This window comes from Scyliorhinus torazame, chromosome 7 (assembly GCF_047496885.1).
Source record: "Scyliorhinus torazame isolate Kashiwa2021f chromosome 7, sScyTor2.1, whole genome shotgun sequence".
In the NCBI taxonomy this organism is placed as follows: domain Eukaryota; kingdom Metazoa; phylum Chordata; class Chondrichthyes; order Carcharhiniformes; family Scyliorhinidae; genus Scyliorhinus; species Scyliorhinus torazame.
This window is the reverse complement of record NC_092713.1, coordinates 217,495,118-217,515,550: the sequence shown is the minus strand read 5'-3', so window position 1 is coordinate 217,515,550 and position 20,433 is coordinate 217,495,118. Positions and strand designations below refer to the sequence as shown.

The 20,433-nt window shown below is 43.0% G+C and overlaps 1 protein-coding gene and 1 long non-coding RNA gene across 2 annotated transcripts in view; one reads left to right on the top strand and one right to left on the bottom strand.

Annotated features, from left to right (window-relative positions):
- Positions 1–702: 702 nt before the first annotated feature.
- Positions 703–5,136, bottom strand: LOC140426835 (uncharacterized). The gene is made up of 2 exons (XR_011948303.1): positions 4,861–5,136; positions 703–2,995 (listed from the first exon to the last, which is right to left on the bottom strand). It is a non-coding gene; the product is annotated as an uncharacterized lncRNA (long non-coding RNA).
- ctnna1 (catenin (cadherin-associated protein), alpha 1) overlaps positions 5,137–20,433 on the top strand; it is a 199,192-nt gene continuing 183,895 nt past the window's right edge. The window contains exon 1 of the mRNA XM_072512062.1: positions 5,137–5,355. The gene's annotated coding sequence lies outside the window, so the exon portion shown is untranslated. The remainder of the gene's footprint in view (positions 5,356–20,433) is intronic.

The following is a 20,433-nucleotide window of genomic DNA, read 5'->3' as shown; positions in this document are numbered from 1 at the left end:
GCACCAATCAGCATTAACATAGGCTCCTGGACTATAAAAGTAGTTCTATTTTAGTGTTCATTTTGGCTAGTTGTAGTTCTCCCTTTCTTTTCCACTTTCATGTGATGCTATTGCCCTGTTGCTATTATTTTTCCTGAGCTGCTTTTACAATGCACCCTGTATTCTCAGAAAAGTGAGCTAACTCATCCATTCTCCTGCATTTAATTTTGCATTGTGCAGCTTGTATTCCTGAAACTGGCTGCACCATGGGGCCCAACATTCCACCTCTTTGCTGAGCTAGCCGTGACAGTTTAATAGCATGCACATAGTGATGTTATGAGAAGGATTGGTGCCAGCCAAGAGGACCCCGCAAAAAATAACTTTTTCTTGTCACTAGTCTAAAAAGGTAAGTTTGTACTGATTTGGCTGCCCATAACAGAAAACCTACACTCTTGGAACTAGTAGCTGGAAAGCAGTATAAACATAGCTCTTCTTAAGTGCATGTTAGAGTTGTTTCAAAATAGCAAATGACATTATTACTGCTATCTTTGGATTAGCCAGTTCTCTGGTGCTAACAGCAATGAAACACTGAACAAGGATCTTTACCACTGGAAAATGAGCAGTTTCAGTCAAACAATGTTCATGTAAAACATTAAATAAAGATGTGTTATTGTTTTGGTTCCTAAGGTTTGTCTAAGATAAATCACAACAAAAACAAAACTGTTGAATTTATTAATTAATTTTAAACTGATGCAAAGATGCCATTCAGTACATAGCTTTTAATAAAATACATCAAATATGTTGCTTGTGATATTGTATTAGCATACAGTGTCAGTGGAGTACAATACAGATTTAATTTGGAAATACTCATTATAAATAGTTCTCAATACAGTCTTCCCCTGTCGCTGGCAGGTCAGGTGCAGGAAGTTAAGAGGAACATTTTGCCGCAGTTTCTAATTTTATTTCAGTGCCTGACGGTCTTTTTGCTGAAGTTGTTTTGAAAGGGGGTGAACAGTTGGTTTTGTCGTTTGTTTGGGCAGGGAAGGTGGCCAGGATAAGGAAGAAAGCACTTCAGAGGGACCGGCAGTTGGGGGAGTTGGGCCTTCCAAACTTGTTGTATTATTACCTGACGGAAAACATGGAGAAGTGGGGGTGGCTGGAGTAGGGAGGTGGAGGCTTTATGGGTGAAGATGGAGGCTGGTTCTTGAAGGGGGTCGGGGCTGCGGATACTGGCACCACTTCTGTTTGCCTCAGGGAAGTATTCGGGAGGTCCTGTGGTGGTTACCTCATAGAAGATTTGGAGGCAATTTCAGTAGCACTTTAGGCTGGGAACGGGGTCGAGACTGATGCCGATTGGGGGAGTCATGGATTTAGACCGGGAGGATGGATGCGAGGTTTCGGGGATGGGAAGAGAGAGGGTGAAGGAGATGAAGGATTTGCTTTTGGAGGCACGGTTCACAAGCTTGGAGGAGTTGAGGAAGAAGTTTGGGTTTCTGCATGAGGAAGGTTTTCGGCATATGCAGTTGTGGGACTTGGTTAGAAAAGTTTTTCTAACCTTTTTGGCAGCACCTGCTTCCTCGTTGTTGGAGGAGCTGCTGTCGGTAATTGGGTTGGAGGGTGCGGTCGTCTAGGCAATTTATGGGAGGATTTTGCTGGAGGATAAGGTGTCTATGGAGGGGATTAAGGCCAAGTGGGAGGAGGAGTTGAGGATAGCGCTGGAGGAGGGACTGTGGTATGAGGTGCTGCGGAGGGTGAATGCCTCAACCTCGTGCATGAGGCTGGGGTTGATACAGTTGAAAGTGGTGCACAGGGTGCATTTGACAAAGTTAAGGATGAGCCGGCTATTTCAGGGGGTAGAGGATACTTGCAAATGGTGTGGGAGGGGCCTGACAAATGATGTGAACATGTTCTGGTCATGCTCAAAGTTAGAGCAATTTGGGGATCGTTTTACAGCACCATGCTGGCGATCCTGCATGTGGATTTGGTTCCCTGGGGGCCACAGTTGGGATGGCGGATCTGTCAGAGTTGCAGATTGGAGTGGGGGAAGATATTATTATTATTATTTTTTTTTAAATTTAGTATACCCAATTCATTTTTCCAATTAAGGGCCAATTTAGCGTGGCCAATCCACCTACCCTGCACATCTTTGGGTTGTGGGGGCAAAACCCACGCAAACACGGGGCGAATGTGCAAACTCCACATGGACAGTGACCCAGAGCTGGGATTGAACCTGGGACCTCGGCGCTGTGAGGCTGCAGTGCTAACCACTGTGCCGCCGTGCTGCCTGGGGGAAGATATTATAGATACTGCCTCATTGATTGCTCGCAGACGGGTCCTGGGGTGGAAGTCAGCTTTTCCACCTGTGCCTCGGCATGACTGGGGAATCTAATGGAATTATTTCATCTTGAGAAGGTTAAATTCACCCTAAGGGGCAGATGAGGGGTTCCACAAGAGGTGGGGTTTGTTTATTTTGCATTTTGGAGAACTAGTTACTGTTAACTGTTGCGGGGGGGGGGGGGGGGGGGGGGGCTGGTGGAGGGATTATTGTATTTGGGGGTGTAATGTATTTGTCTTTTTTGTTTTGTTAAACTTTGAATAAAAATACTTTAAAAAAATTGTTCTTCATATGAAAGAATAGGGGAGTCGGATTAAATTCACAATCTTTCTAAGCCAGCATAAGGCAATATTGACTGATTGGTCTCCTTCAGTGTCGTTTGATTATCTTGAAAAGTGTGTTATGTTGCATTCAAAAAAGAGAAAAATCAGCTGGATTCACATTTCTATCAAGTATGCAATGTCAGTGGTTGGAAACTACATGTATGATCAGGCTTTTCTCTATGGTGCATTCAATTTGTAAATCATCGCTGCCAACTCTTACTGTTTCGACTCATTCGGAGAAATGCCTGTTTGGAGAGTTACAGACAATACCTACACCATGGAGTCTGTTGCACCATAACAAGTGTCTTCAGAAGTGGAGGTGGAGAGCTTTAAAAAAACAGAAACACTCTTCTTAGCCCTGTTGATAAAGACATTAAATTGTAAGTCAATTATTGATCTGTGGACATGGCATCAATCTTGGCTATATGAATTATCTATATGTTTCAGCATGAGTCATCAGTGGAAACCTGATTAATATTCCTTCACTCTAGCCCATGTAGCTCACAGCTGAGAAAAAACAGCTCAGCATTGACTGAGCAAAGTACTTCATTGCAGGTGAAACATTTTTGGGGAGAATAATAAGGATCTAAATGTAAATGTTGCCACAGTCCCAGAGGACCATAGGCGACCTTTGCAAGGTGACTGGTGCTGATTTAACCTGAGGGTCACAACATCTCAGGCGAGGGGCAAAGCTGAGAAGGCGGGGCCTTCATGAATAACCTCAGCCAGTACAAGAATTGAACCCGTGCTGTTGGTGTTACGCCACATCACATCACCCCTGTCCAGTCAAACCACCCCATTATAAAGATTGAAATAAAGGCAAACACTTGTTTTTTAAAAAAAAAAGACATTTCTGGTCTGAATGGCTCAGATCTACACCAGATGGAGCATTTCCCCATCAAGCATGGGAAACTTCACATTTCATTTTATGACTGTGAGTCTGAGGTGCAACATCAATATTAAAACAATCTTGTAACCTGCACGGCAACTTTCTGAGTACCTGGTAAAAGTTAAATTGTAAGAATATAGGCTACTGCCGTATTAACCTGTGATGTAGCTTTAAAGTTCAATCAAACCATCATGAAATTCATAGCAGCTCTATAACTGAAGGGCAGCTTTGTAACTGATTATCATAGAACTGTAGATGTCTTAAAAATGTATTCATGTTGGCTCGGTCACCCAAACTCCTCTAAACATAATCAATTGGGACCTAGTCAAAATAATATTGATGTTTTTAAGGACCGTTTATGAATACAGTACACATTTTTCATATTTATAAACAGAAAAAAATTTAGTTGCACTAGATAATTAAAATAGGGCCCATTAACAATAGAAAATGAGAAGTACACTTGGCAATTTTGTCCTAAATATAAAATCACTTCCTTCCCTTTTTAATCAGATCTTTTTTAGTTCACTGAATAAGAAAGTAGGCTTCTGTCAATTAGAGCTGTACAGCCTCCAGGGCATGAGCAAGAGTGGTCTGAGGAGCTTGGTTAATGATTTTTCTCATTTCCTCCCTTGTGAGGTAGCAGATGGCTCCCATTTGACACTTATAGTGGTGACCTGGTCAAGGTCCAATGAACATTTGTGGAAGGATTTATGGTCGCAAACCCTAATTATACAATAGTGTAGTGCAAGAAGTTATTTTTTTCTATTCGTGCATGGACATGGGTGTCGCTGGCATGACCATCATTTATCGCCCATCCCGAATTGACCCTGAGAAGCTGGTGGCTGCTGCAACGGCATGTGTGTTGAACATACACCCACAGTGCTGTTAGGGAAGGAGTTCCAGGATTTTGACCCAGCAACCAAGGAAAGAATAGCAACATATTTCCATGTCAGGAGGCGGGTGTGTACTTTGGGAGGAGATGGTTATGGGGTGCTGTTCTCTTGCAACTGCTGCCCTTAGGTCTCAGAGGTTGGGGGGTACTGTCGGAATCAGCTGCGACCACTTTTCGATTCGTGATCTCGGCCATGGCATATCAAAACGTTAAAAAGAAACCCACGCAGCAGGAAGTATGTCAATAAACTGAAAGACGGGCGAAACATGGGGGGGGAAACTGGAATTGTTCTGTGTGTTGAACTCCCCCGCCTACTTTTTTTATTGGAAAAAAAAAGGGAACAAGAGTTGAGCTTCGAAAAGGTTGCAAGAGTGGGTCGATAAGGCAGCAGATGCGAAACGTTTAGCATGTTGTTTTCTCCCCTTGCCCTGTGGGTACACACCTGACTTCCATGACACACAAACAGCCAAGCTGCTGCTCTGGGTGTGGCGCTGAGCTCAGTTCCAACTCCTGCTGCCCTCCCACCGCAAGCCGCTCACTCACACTCCTCTCCTGAGCGCCTCCGCCTCGGCGTTATCCCGGCCACGGTGTTGCGGGACCCTTTTCGTTCTCGCGTTGAGTTTTAATTTTTTCTCTCTATCTCTCTGCGAGCGCTTTTGACCGCCGCTTTCCCCGGTGGCGGGGCCCCGCGCACCAAAGTGGGGGTGCGGCCACTTCCTTGGAAGCGCTTTGCCATCCTCCCTCCCCCAGCATCGGTTTGCTGACTCACAAGGTCGGGGTTTTAAAAGTATCGCACCAGAGGAAAGGGGAAGAGAAGAAGAAGCAGCAGCAGCGGCGAAGGGAAGGGTGTAGACAAAAACAAGGAGCGGAACCAGGACTTTAAAAACATTCTGTTTGGGGAAACCGATTGAAGAAAAAAATACCTGGAAGCGAGAAAGTAAGTGAGAGACGGAAGCGAAATACCTTTTTTAAAAAAAAACGCAAACATCACTTTGAGTAAATCTGGAGTCTGGTTGAAAACTCACGGTTTCAGTTGTGCGGGCCGTGGCGGCCGTTGGGAAAGTTCCGTTTCGAACTCTGGCGAAGTTTAAATGGCCGCTCTCGGTGTCGGACTCTTTTCCGAGGACTTGGGGTGTTTGTCGAGCAGGATTTCCGCGGTTGCGGTTCCGAGGCTCAGATTTGTTCGCTTCCTCAGTGTGCGTGTGTAGTTTTTATTTTTCGATCCGTGGTCATGTTGGAAGCGGCCGTCACCGCGGCTTAGGCCCCGCATCCTCCTCCTGGATTGTTTTCCCGGATAGGGACATGGGGCCCGGCACCGCCCTGGGAACTGTGCTCATTTATAAGCATTTTATTTTTCAAACCTAGAGCCTGGTCCACACAGGCCTACCTACTCGTTAAACAGAATCCCAAATTCGCAAACTCTTCTGTGAATTTTCTATAGGTGAGCTTTAAAATCACTGCAATTAGGATGCCAAACCAGAAGCTCCCCCCCCCCCCCCCCCCCCGAATGTTAACTTTCAGTACACTGTAATTTTGAAGTATTAATAGAATGTGTAGCTGGGTGGTGATGCAACTGAAAAATGCATTAAAAGCGTGCTAGAGCTTTTGAAAGGTACTTAAATCCCATTTTGAGTCCCTTTAACGTATGAAAACATGCCCAGTTGCTTCACAAGAGTGTTATAAAGCAGCATTCGACATTGAGGCACATGAGACCAGATGGCCAAAAGCTTGGTCAAAGGGGTAAGTTTCGAAAGTGTCTGAAAGGAAGGTAGAAAGGGAATTCCAGAACTTCATATCCTAGGCAGCTGAGTACACACCACCAGTGGTGGAGAGATTTTAAAGTTGGTGATACTTGAGGCCAGAATTAGAGCAGTGCAGATTTCTGAAGACTGTGGGGGTGGAGGAGATTGTGAAGACAGGGAGGGGCAAGGCCATGAAGGAATTTGAAAACGAGGTTAAGATTTCAAAATTAACGAGTCTGGCCGGAGTGAATGGGTGTAGTGAATGGATTTGGTCTCATGATCTCAAGTTCTCCAGAGAGTAGAATGTGGGCGATTATCCAGGTGTCTGTTGGATAAGTCAAATCCAGAAGTAACAAGGTTTTGGCAGCAGATGAGTTGAAGCAGGGATGAAGTTGGATGATGCTACAGAGACGATCTTAGTGATGGCATGGATATAATAATCTTTATTAGTGTCACAAGTAGGCTTACATTAACAATGCAATGAAGTTACTGTGAAAATCCCTTAGTCGCCACACTCGGCGTCTGGGTATACTTGAGGGAGAATATTCAATTCACTGAACAAACATGTCTTTCGGGACTTGTGGGAGGAAACAGGCGAGCCCGGAGGAAATGCAGACATAGGGAGAATGTGCAAACGCCACATAGTGACTCAAGCCAGAAATCGAGCCTGAGTCCCTGGCGCTGTGAAGCAACAGTGCAAACCACTGCAACCGTGCTGCCCATACTTGTGGTGAGATGTCCACTTCGGGGTCTGTCTGGTATGAAGTTGATAGCTAGTGAGGTTCAAAGACAATGGCTTAAATCTTCCCAATATTTGGGTTGGAGGCAATCTCTGCTCATCCAATACTTGATTCCCGATGAGCACTGATAATTTAGCAACTAGTAGAGCTGAGAGAGGTATAGAAGAAGGCAGGAAAATGGAGTTGTGGCCACAGATCAGTCGTGATCTTCTGAAGTTATGAAGCAGGCTTGGGGCTGAATGGCTTTCTGCACGTCTTTTATATGTTCGTATAAAGGTGATGGTGAGGTAGATTTGTGCTTTTGGATGGTGCTGCCGAGGGGCCGAATGTAGAAGGGAAATAGGGGCCAAGGATACATTTTTGAGCGACATAGAGCGATGCAGGAGTGGGAAGCAAAACTATTTGTAAGTCGTACGCTGGCTATGATTAGATAGATAATGATGGAACCAGATGAGAGCAGTCCCACCCAGCTGGGGAAGAGACATTGAAGAAGGTTGGTGTGGTCCACCTTGTCAAAGATTTCAAAAGGTTGTGATGGATGGTTTACCTTTTTTGTAGTGGCAGTCTCACTTATAAATACTGCAGGTCATTGATTAAGATTAGGAGTGAAATCTTGGAATGTAGGCAATTTCTCATACTTGAAAGCTTCCCTTAACAAAGTCCGACACGGATGACAAAGATCGTTGTACCCCCCAATAGCTCAGCCATTGGCTGACTTGAGGCAAAGAATATTTGTAGTCAAACTCTAAGGTAATGGTTTACAGAGCAGCAGTGATTCCATTTCCATTTTCTTCGGAAACTTGTTCAACCTACAGTAGACTCTTCAAATACTACCAACAGTGCCTTTTGCGAGATCCTCCAAATGTTGTGGCAAGAAAGGCATTCCAAAAGTAACACCTTCTCCCAAGTCAACATACCCAGGACCTATAATACACTGTGGCACTAATTACCCCAAATCAGGTCCATTGAGTGGGCCATTTGTATGACCGCAGACTTCCGAGGCAACTGTTCTACTTGGACGCGGCAGCGGAAGTGTTTTAAGGATATCCTTAAAGCATCTCTGAAGAGATCAAATATTGCTACCGACTTGTGGGAAGTCACTAGAATTTGATCGACCAGTATGAGAAGGCAGTAAATGCATTGAGAGATTTCATTGGGAGCATGCAGTGGTGATGTTGAGGTTTTGGAGAGAGCGTGCAAACCTCCCAACGCATCTACCTGACCCTCCACTACCACCTTCCCTGCGTCTGGCAGTATCTGCAGATTGCGCATTGGACTTATCAGCCATCTCAGAATCCATCGGTACCAAAAGTATGAGAGATTACATTTCAAGGTCATGCTATCTCAGTTTAAAATCTCAGTATTTTGTCCTATTATAAGTCCAATTTTCTATTATAGAGTGACTCTTCTCAAGGGAATTTCGCAATTAAAGTTCCTAACTGCAATGGTGTTGTTGGGTGTAGGTTTCATGCTATGACAATATTAGCACAGTGCAAATGTGTACAATGGGAGCTTTTGATTTGTTTTCAAATCTCTATATCATTGAGGGAAGAAGAACAGAGGATGCTGGAAAAATTCAGCAAGTCTGGCAGCATCTGTAAGGAGGAATATAATTGCGGGGTCAGATTAGTATTTGCTGTGCATAGATGGTAGTTCAGGTATATTGTGCAATTCTTTTGTATACAAAAGAAGATATAACATTGTATTGCTGGAAAAAGAGATGTACTGTTGAAGCTTTTCATCTTGCATTCATCAGGACAGATGCAAGAATAGTCATTGCAAGGGTCTGTTCTCTGCAGGAAAAAGGAATATGCCCAGGCACTGTGCCTTTTTTTGAATTAACCAAAAGCATGAGAGCAATAGTTACTTGGTGTGTTCTCCATGGCAACACCTCAACTTGCACCGAATCAGCACCCTTTCTCATGCAGTAAATAAATTGTTGCTCTTGCAATTTGGCATTCTTCTGAATGTCCTGATTGCAAGCCAAAATGTGTCGACAGCGTGTCACCTTTTTCAATAGCACTTCCAGGTTTTGTACCACCAAATTACTAAATAACATTGTATTCTGATTTCTCCTGGGGATTGAGGGCACCTCTGTTCCATTGCAAAAGGAATGGAGTGTGGGCTTTGGCTCAGTGGTTGCACATTTGAGTTATGAGTTTGACGGTTGCACGTTAAGGTTCAAGCCCCAATACCAGTCCCGTGAGTATATATTTAGGCTAACTGTAGTAAATTAGTGTTGCACCATGGGACACCGAAGAATCTCAAATTAGATGTCAAACCAAGACCCCATGAAATTATTTGAAGAGTGGGAAAGTTTGCCGGAGTGTCCTGGCCAACATGTATCTTTCAACCAAGATCATGGAAAGTTAACTGTTCATTGATATTTGTGGGACATGGGTGTGTGCAAATTGGCCAAGTGTCCCTTGCGTCCAATGCCTATACTTCACAAGTACACCTTGTACACAAGTACACAGATGCTGTGAAAGGTGTATTTTTGGAATTTAACGCATTGAACAATGTTAACTGCAATGTTTCTTGCCTCTCTCCAATTAATTTACATCGTGTTCCCAGTGCTTAATTGAATTGATATCTGAAATCTGCTCTTTAAAGTATCCTTGTGAGAGGACTTTATTCTGAAGTGTTTGCATTGATGCTGTTCTTGGAATGTTCCACTTGTGCATTGTGGTATCTCAAGTTCTGTGAACCTAGGTGCAGTTCTTTTTCTTTGAACTAGCCATTCATAACTGGGGTGCTCATGGAACATTATCATTGGCTTCTGCCTGCAAGGGAGAGAACAGAGGTTCCTGATCAGCAACTATCTTCCTCGTTCTCTGATCGAAGTGGGTGTTGAATGAGGCTCTGCTCAGGTTTGACTGTTCACTTTTGCATGACGAATGAGCATTTAGGCAAGCTGTTGACTATTTCTGGCTACACACCCAGATGCTAGCATGAATGCTTTAGGAGAGAAGTGAGAAGATGAAAATATAGGAAAAAAGAAGTCCAAAACCCTGTGGTATGTTTTTTTGGCAAGTTTTGGAAGAAGCAGGGGTGTGCTTGTGGCCTAATGGAAAGTCTTAATTGCCTCCAAATCCATTAATTCTACAAAAGGATGAGGGGAGGCAGGGAGTGACTCCTGGTTATCCTGCCCACTACAATCACAATAGTGACATGAATATATATATATAGTGCCTTTAACATAGTAGAATGCCACAAGGCATTTCACAGATTGTTATCTTAAAGGAGGAAAGACCAGTTAAGAGCAGTTTAGAGCTTTGGACAAGACCGCATGGCTACTAGTGGTGAAGTGATAATGGAGATGCTTAAGAGGCCAGAATTGGATGAACACAGATTTTGAAGATTTGTATGGCAAGTGGAGATTGAGAGATGGGAAGGGGTGGGGTGGGTCCATGGAAGGATTTGAAATGGTTTCTTGGAAATTATTGTTGATGCTGTAACAAAAATACTCCCCACTCCCATCTAAGCGATAGATGGATAGCTTTTTCTTTTGGGCACATTATCTAATTGATATAAGTTCTCAAAGAAGCTTTCAAGTATCCAAACAACCTTTGTCATTGATGCTAATATTGTGATTTTGCTACAAATCTCTAGATTTGACCTTGACCTTTTTCCTTTTTGTATATGAAATGTGTTTCATCAAAATGTTACAAAACATTGAAAGCTAAGGTTTATTTTATGGCTTTCTTCAAATACTTGGATTTGTTAAATACTGTTGTCCAGTTGGCTCTTTTTCAGGCTCACATCAGCTGACCCCACACCATGTCCAACATCATGATTAAACTAAATGTTCTAAAGTCATGATCCACTGAATTGCCATCTTAACATTTTCAATCTCTTCTATGCTGGAAAAGATGTTATACATATTATTGATTGGAGGTTCCTCAAAATATGTTCATGTAATCATTTGCTAGCATTACAGCAACCGCATCCATCTGTTTTGGAATGCAATCTGTATCGGAGTATGTCCTCAGTACTGAGCGACCTTCGTAATAGTACTATGACTCCATTTTAATGGTCATGCAGTTGAATTATCTATACAGAGTTTCAATAGACTCCATCGATTTGTGTAGACCCCATCAATCGGAGGTTGTTATGGCCGAATGTATGTAGTTTGATCATCCTCATCTCTGATGTAAACTTTGAGGAGCAATGAGTGGGATTATCGGTAGCGTTGTCTGCAATCTGATTCTAAAGCTGAGCAAACTAAGTTGTCCGGTAACTTAGGTTTTATATTTAATTCTTTGCATACTCTGTTTATTGGTGTGCCTTATGAAGTTTACTGCTTTTGCTGTTGTCACATGTATTAATTTAATACTTACTAGAGGTCATATTTCAGCCTGGTTCCTTTTTAATATCAGTTTTATTTGCTAAATGTTATTTGTCACTTGTTAAAAATGTATAAATAAATAACTTGAGAAAGGAACTTTAATCCCGGCTAGTAAGGTCAGAAATTGGGGTTACTGGGTTAATTGGGGTTACTGGGTTAAGGGGATGGGGTGGAGGAGGTGTGTGCTTGAGTGGGGTGCTCTTTCCAAGGGCCGGTGCATACTCGATGGGCCGAATGGCCTCCTTCTGCATTGTAAATTCTATGATTTTATGAAATGTTAAATTTGGACAAGTAGTAAAAGGAAGAATATTGAAAGTTCTTTGCTAAATTGCATTTTTATAAATTTTCAATTTAAGATCTCTGGTTTTACTAGTTAAGGATTATTTTAAGGTAATTTATTTTCTGGATTAATTTTGTTTACATCAATCTTGAGATTATGCTAGACAGACATTCAAGCGAAATGGGCATCAGATGGGAAAGTGGAATTGAGGTCAAAGATCAGCCATGATTTTATTGAATGGTGGAGCAGACTCTAGGGGCCATATGACCGACTCCTTCTATTTCTTGTTTTTAAGCTGCTTTGCTAAGGGAGTTAAATTACTGTTCAGGATAAGCATTTATGTGCTGAAAGACCTTTCTCAACCATTGATTATTATAATGAACAGTCCCTCTAAGCTATGTGAACACGTAAACCATTCCTGCTAAGATGCACACGTAACCAGCTGCACAGCCTTCTTTAAGGGACTGTCCAGTGTAACAAATGGGCTGCACACAACAAAGGGAAGGGTATATTTTATTTATTTTTCAACTTATTTGCAATACATATTGAGAACTTTTCAACATAATCGTTATTGTCACAAGTAGGCTTACATTAACACCAATGAAGTGACTTTGAAAAGCCCCTGGTCTCCACGTTCTGGCTCCCGTTCGGGTACACAGAGGGAGAATTCAGAATGTCCAAATTACAACACGTCTTTCGGGACTTATGGGAGGAAACCGGAGCACCCGGAAGAAACTCACACAGACACTGGGAGAACGTGCAGACTCCACACAGACAGTGACCCAAGCTGGGAATCGAACCCAGGTTCCTGGTGCTGTGAAGCAACCGTGCCAACCACTGTGTTACCATGCTACCCCGAAAGAGCAAGATGCATTGAAATGGGCAATTGAAGGGCCATCAATGTTATGCAACATCTTGAATTCTTCCTCCTCTGCTGCTTGACTGAAAAATATATATCCATTAAGCACCCATGGACCAAAACAATAACAGCAAAAATAAAGACTGGGGAAATAAAGGAATCACCAGGAAGGACCCGTACAACTGCTAATCACCAATGAATAGTGTTATAATTCTTTTTACATGATATTATTCATGCCTTCCTTTTTTTTTTTGCAAATATGAATTTTTTTAAATGTCACTCATCGAAACAGGCAACCTGGATTTGGGTAAACTATGTGGTATAAAAAAATTGCAGAATATTGCATGTATCTGAGTTATACACAAAACTATACAATAATATCTTCAATGTTTTACATCCGTCTATTAATCCCTACTTATGAATGACTTTTTGCTGCTAAAATTGACCATGCCCCCAACTCTGAAATGTGAATATCTTCTAATTGCTCTTGTTTGGGAGTGTTGATTGTATTCCGCTGTGTGATCTGGACATTGAGATAGCCCCCAGGAGAAAAAGAAAAAAACCTAGATGTCCAATGTTCAGCCATGACTCTTGGCTCTCCTCAATGCCGTCCGCAAGCGTTGAGATGGCCTCTTCCTGAGGGATGAACCAGGAAGTTGGGAGGAGGTCAGTGCCACTGGGTCTCAAAAAATAAATGCCCTGTAGTACAGGAAGAGGGGCGGCATGCTGGTGGAGCAGCATGGTGGCAAAGTGGTTAGCACTGCTGCCTCACAGCGCCAGGGACCTAGGTTCAATTCCGTTCTCGAGTGACTGGGTGGAGTTTGCACTTTCTCTCCCGGTGCTCCGGTTTCCTCCCATGGTCCAAAGATGTGCAGGTTAGGCCATGCTAAGCAGCCCCTTAGTGTCCAGAAGGTTAGGTGCGTTATGGGGATAAGGTCAGGGCGTGAGCCTAGGTAGGGTGCTCTTTCCAAGGTTCAGTGCATACTCAATGGGCTGAATAGCCTCCTTCTGCACTGCAGAGATGCTATGAATTTCTATTCCTTATCAGTGTTTAATAGAAGTGGAACCAACCTTGTTCTGCCCACCTGAATGAAAAATGTAACTTCGATATGATAACTTTTTCATTCACAAGAACACATACCACAATGCTATCTATGCAAAGAAAGCTATTTTGTACAACTAAAGGGGAATAAGATCAGTGAAAGCTGAAAATAGGCTGATAAAATTAGACAAGCCAAAATATTTGGATATTGGAAATCTGGTAAAATATGTAGCTGATCAGGCAGCATCTGTGAAGAGAGAAACAGTTAAACATTTTAGATTGACGACCTTTTAATCAGAGAATTAAAGCTGTGTAATTTAGACATGAAATCAAAGCACTTTTTTTCGCACTATAGTAGAAATCTGGAATTCCTTTTTCTACCTAAGGGTGCTGTTAGCTTTTGTAATGCTTTTACTTGGGAGTACCCAGAGCCATTCAAACATGTTTGCCTCAATTTTGGAATTCTTTTTCTGGAGAGTTTTGCAGGTGAGTTACATTGTATGGTGTAACTTGTAATGAGGACTTGGTTAAATTGAAGTACTCATTCAGAATTCAAGAAAACAGGGGCTCGGTTAGAAAAATGTAGATATTCTGTTTATTATTTTTCCTTTATAAATGCCACGTTTTCTGCAAGACCATTTGGGGGGACTTGCCAGGTGCTTTTAACTGCATAGTGAATGGCAGCGAAGTATGTAATTGGCTTTGATGACAGGTGTATCATGGTCATGCCCTCTCCGAATGTTCGCTCATGCATGCTATTCCTGCCGGACTCACTGAATAATGCTCAAGCTGGGACTGCTCCAGTGTTTTGGTTGTGGATGTGCATTGGAACTTCCAGTGCTGCAATAACTGAGATCACTTTAAGTAATGTTTTCCAGATATTGAAACTAGCATTTGCTTATCCTATTGGCTCAGTATGGCAATGTAGTTCATTTATCATTGCCTACCAGATGCTGCAATTTTTTTGTAATTTAAAATATGCCACTCCCAACAAATTATAATGAAGTGTATAGATTGCTGGATGATGTAGTTTAGATTAACTTCCCTTTATTTTATTCAGCTGTAAGCTCTGTATTGCTTATAATCGGTACAGAAGTGCTCAGAACTTTTTTTAAATGTTAAAAGCAAGTCGTTTTATTCGAAGTAACATAGAGATTTTTGAGTTTGTTATTGACAGTTGGGCTGTTTTGATAGTTGGGCTGTATATAAAATTTTGATAGCAAAAATGAATTCAAATATTTGAAGTGTCATTACATGCTAAAAGGTTGCTGCATCCAAGTTTCAGTAAAGATGGCACTTTTTATTGGATAGAAAGTGGATGGAAGGTACAATGTCCCTTGTAAAAATGAGAAGGGAAAGGGTTACAGATTACAAATTAAAAAAAAAAACAGTGTTGAACTTTCTATTTCCAGAAAGTTTCTACTTCTGAATGCGTATTGGGTCTGAGCATGTGTGTAGAACAAAGAGTAGTGTATGTTGCTGTTGTGGTACTTCACATTAACAAGTGTTGGCGGTTCAATAACTCAGCTCATGGTGATAATTCATTGATCCTCTTTTGGTGGTAGACTTCCATAGAATTTAGGTGGCAGTACTGAGGAAAGAAAAACTTGAGATAATTTTTAGCAATTTGAACAATGAGGCAGATGTCACTTTGTAATTAAAACAGAAAATGCTGGAGGAACTCAGCAGGTCCAGCAGCATCTGTGGAGAGAGAATCAGAGTTAACACTTTAAATCCGTATGACTTCCCCAGAGTAAGGTTGTGTTTATTTACTGGCATACTAAATTATATCAGGTTGGTCATGATAAATTGTACCATTTTTAATGGTCTTGGACCATCTTTATATTGCAATACTCCCAACAAAAGACCGCACTCCATGTTGGTGGTATCAGTGTACTGCTAAGAGATACTTCTGGTGGAGTGATTCTACAATTCCCATCTGTGTTATTTGCTCCTTTTTGAAGATAATAGTGTGTGTTTTTGTTCTTCCTGAGTGCTTAGACCCTGCAATCTTAGCTTTCAAAGAACAGTGCATGATATGCTTGTGCTTATGTCCTTGTGTAATCGACTTGCAGTCCAGGAGGTGATCTGAACGGTACTAATGAATTCAGCATTTTGCAGGACCCTTTCAGATGCCATGCTAGATTTAATTTAAAGGCGGCTAAGCTGCTTGGCGATTTTCTTTTATAAAAAAAAAAATTAAAAAAATTAAGATCCTGTCTCCTTATCTTTGTCTATTGCCCCCTTTATCTTGTTTTTTTTTAAAGAATAGATAATTTACCCAAGGTACTTCACAGGAGATGATATAAACATATACTTTTTGTTTTTACAAGTTCTTAAGGGTGAAGGTGGGGAGGGGAAAAGTTGTTGAATTGAGTTGATGGGCCATGTTGGGCCTGTTTGGTAACTATGAAAACAGATTTGGTTCTGCATGAGTATTTCTCATATTGAGGTTAATTATTTGAAATGTGCAATATTGTGTAATCTTGTACATTAATAAATACTCTTATCCTTATGACCTGATGTAGAGCTTCTGCCCTGCCTCCTAAATGTTCAGAACGTTTGACCATGCCCATAAATCAGTCAGATATAACATACCAGATTATGAAACCATTTCCTGTTTATTGCTGTTGAATGGAATTCCAACAAAAATGTAGCCAAGTGCTTGTCCCATGCAGAGTGTTTTCAATTAAAACCAGAAACAAATACACATTGCATTAGTCAAATTCAGCAGTCAGATAAATGTGATAAATAGTTGAGCCATAGAAGTTCTCATGTTTACTGTTGGGGTTCACGGCTGGAATGGCATTTGAAGCATAGTAACTGGTTTCAAATTTTTTGTGTTGGGAAATCTTCTAGAATACTGCTTCTGATCACCATCTAAAGATGCCTGTGTGGATATCTGGAGAGGCAAGTCTGTAGTGGTGTCCTTGTGCTGAGGAGTCTGCTGAGATATCTGTGCTAGGCAAGTCCACATTGTAACTGTAGGCTAGATGCAGCACTATGAAGCTAAGGGAATTTAATTTTCTGTTATTGCTTGCTTAGCTGGGCAATGTTGGTCAGAAGGTCTGTAAAAGTCTATTCTTAGTGTTGTTTCTTTGTTAATGGGTAAGTCCTACATTGGAACACTGACATTTGGTTATAGTATGCATAGATTTAAACCTTGTGGCCCGAGAAGCTTCATGGTATGTCCCCAAGTAGCACAAAAGATAGACTTGGTGGTCTACATTATTAAAGGGAAAGGAGTTAGCTGTTTGGTGAGTTTCGAGTAAGTGGTTAAGGTCTGTTCAATCCTAAGGTTTAAATAGTATGCACACCGGTGGTAAAATTAATAAAATGTATAAAAAAAACAAAACCAGTGAATAATATAATTGAGTAATATAAAAGACTGCAACATGTGGGTGCTCCTGGATGCCAGTGTGATCCTGGGCAAACATGTCTGTAATAAGTGATGATGACATAAGGATTGGGACAGTCATTGAGCTGGAGGCTTAGCTGCAGAAACTGCAACACATCAGGGAGTGAGCATGTTAACTGAATGCTTTGCACCAGGAGGCAGTCATACCACTTGGGATAGGCCCTTCTGATTTGGAAAGTAGCCAGGGATAGGAGGGTGTGACTGCAAGTGAGGCAGATAAGGGACCCAGAGGGCAGGAATTCAAAACTGGCAGCTTCTGCAATTGTCCAATAGTTCTGAGGTTCTCTGAGTTTGTTGAGTGAGAGTGGAGGCTGCAAGGTGGATCAGCAAACTGACCAATCTACAAGAAGCCATTAGTGGGGCGCGCAAAAAAGAATGAAGTGTTAGTAGGGGACAGTGAAGAGAGGGGGATTGACCATATTCTTTACAGCAAAGAATGAGAGTTTATGCCACTGTGTTGTCTGTCTGATGCCAGGGTTCAGGACATTGCTTAGGGCTGGAGAGGACCTTGCAGTGGGAGGGGGAGGTTCCAGTGGTCATGGTCCATGCAGTTACCAACCACACATGTCAAACTAGGAATGTGTGCATGAGGACCTGGGCATTAAATTAAAAAGCAGAAAATGAAAGCTTATAACTTCTGGATTATCACCTCAGCCACTTCTAAATTCACATAGGGTACATAAAATTAAAGAAATTAATATGTGGCTCAAAGACTGGTGTGGTATGTGGGGCCCTGGCACCAGTACTGGGGAAAATAGGGGCTGTAACATTGGACAGTCTGCACCTGAACCATGCTGGGACAAGTGTTCTTGCAAACCACATTAACTAGGGAAGTAGAGGGTTTTAAACTAAAGAGTGGAGGCAACGGATAAATGTGGGCAGATGTGGTATATCAAAGTGTGGAGACGAGATGAGATTAAGTTATTAATATGGGAAATGATAAACACTCTTTGACCGGAAAGAGCAAGAAGTACAAATCGGAGTAATTCAAAAGACCAGGCTAGTGGTTACAAAAGTTATTAAAGGACAAAACTTAAGACTCTGTATCTGAATGCACATCATATTTGAGACCAAATCCCCATCCGACTCGACCCTGTACAGCCCCTCATAAAAGGCCTTTAACAGCTCATTTATCCTCTGCAGATTGCCATGTTCCCCCCCACTTCACTTGAAGAATTTCCATTGTGCTGCCTGTCGCTGCAGCTGGTAATAATATTCTTTATTATTGTCACATTTATTGCTTACATTAACACTGCAATGAAGTTATTATGAAAATCCCTTAGCCGCCACACTCCTCCTGTTCGGGTACACAGAGGGAGAATTCAGAATGTCCAATTCACCTAACAGCACGTCTTTCGGGGCTTGTGGGAGGAAACTGGAGCACCCGGAGGAAACCCACGCAGACACGGGGCAAATGTGCAAACTCCGCACAGACAGTGACCCAAGCCGGGAATCGAACCTGGGACCCTGACGTGGTGAAGCAACAGTTCTAACCACTGTGCTACCTTGCAGCCCATAGCCAGCATGTGACCAACCTTCTCCCCATACTCGTACTGCGCCTTCCGCAACTGACCCACTGCCCTTCCTGTCGTCAACCATCAATCTGCCCTTGCAACTTTTTTCTTTCCGCCAAGTGGGGCCCACAGAATACCTCCTGTTCCCCTCAACTATCACTGCCACAATCCCACAGAACATTTGTCAGCCAAAAGTCCTGAATCGAGATCTCTACCCCAGACTCTGCGACTGGCCCGGACAAAGTCTTGCATCTGGATAGTGTGGGACGTGGTCTGAAATCACTATTCCCGCACATTCTGTACCTCCACCCCATCAGCACTGCCCGGCTCACCACAAAAAAGTAAATGTGGAAATATACCCTTTAGATCTACGAGCAGTAGTTCTCCCTCCCCCAAACCTTCACAGATCCATCATCCAAATCCTTCCATAAACTGTCCCAGCTCTTGTGCTGTTCTTGACCTCCTCATTGACTTGGGGCTCACATCCAATAAACAATTAAAATGCCCCCCCATAATCTAAGCAGGTGAGAGTCCAAATCGGGGATTGCCCCGAATAGCCTCTTCATGAATCCAGCATCGTCCCAATTAGGCGCATACACATTCACCAACACCACTGGCGTCCCCAGTAGCACCACACTCACTTCACAAACCCCCCCCCGACTTTGAGCGAATCCCACCCACTCCTTCCTCAACCTCCCTTGTTGACCTTTCACCCGAAGGTACGACTCCTACAGGAAAATCACCTCTGCTCTGAAACCCTAAGTGCGTGAACACCCGGGACTGCTTATTTTGCCCGCGGACATTCCGTGTCAAGGGTTCTACCTCCTCTTCCCCCCCCCCCCCCCTCGAGTCCGTCAACATCACCCTCTAGCAGCAACAACCCGCCCCCCGCTGCATCTATAACCAAACTCACACTCAATTACTGCCATGTCGGCCCCTCCCCCTACTTCTGTTCACTGGCATTTCTTGCTAGGGTGATGACGCCCATGCACCCAATCCAACCTGAGAAACAACACCCCAAAATGACTTCCATACAGAGCATTCTCGAATGATCCACTGCCCCACAACAACCCCATATGCACTGCACAGAGCATAACCAACTGAGTGCAATACAATTAAGCACTATTCTCCCAACACTAAAGGCCCCCCCTCTGAAAAAAAAACAGCAATTTAACTTCAATACAAAGGTAACAAAAATTCAAAAATGGAGGGTGCAATCACCTCCATAACAACCTTGCCCATTCAGCAAACCAAAACCGATAACAAAATTCAACAGACAGAACTTCCACCCCCTTCAGTCCTCCCCCAGTTTATGTTCCTTAATAAAGTCATTCACTTATGACTGTGTCCCAAAGTAATATTCACGGCCCTCAAAATCTGGCCCCAAACCAAATCTGTTACTGGTCCAGCACTGTTTTGGTCCTACCGAATGTGGCTCGTCTTTTGGCGAGCTCCGCACCAATGTCCAGATAAATCTGGATTACGTTTCCTTCCCAATCATAAGCCCACTGCACCTTGGCCCACCTCAGAATCTTTTCTTGTCATCCTTGTCCTGGAGTTATCACTGCCTATTGAGGCGCCTCTGCCTCCGGGACCTATGCGCCCGATCCACTGCTGGGGCCTCGTCCACCAACCTGGCCAGCATCCTCATGACATAGCCCGTCACATTCATTCCCTCCACTCCCTCCGGTAGTTCTCCACTCCTCCGATTTTGCTGCTTGGACCCATTTTCCTGGTCATCTCCACCTTTGCTTGTGTCCCCCAGAATGGATCGTCTTCTCCACCTCCAGCGTTTCAATCAGGTCACTCTGGTCAGGCACCACCTTTTGCACCTCCAGGCTCTTCTCTACCAGTTCCAAAGTTCCGCAGAGATGTGCCACTGCCCCCTCTAATGATGTTTATCAACTGCTCCATTTGCAGTTTTCCAGTCGAGGGCAACCCTCCCTCCTCCGCCATTTTTGCAATTGATGCTGTGCCATGAGTCATCTACAAATCCTTAGCCAGGGCTCTCATTGGCTTCGGTCGAGTTTGGTAACCTGCAAACACACCATCAGGGGGCGAACTAATCGCCT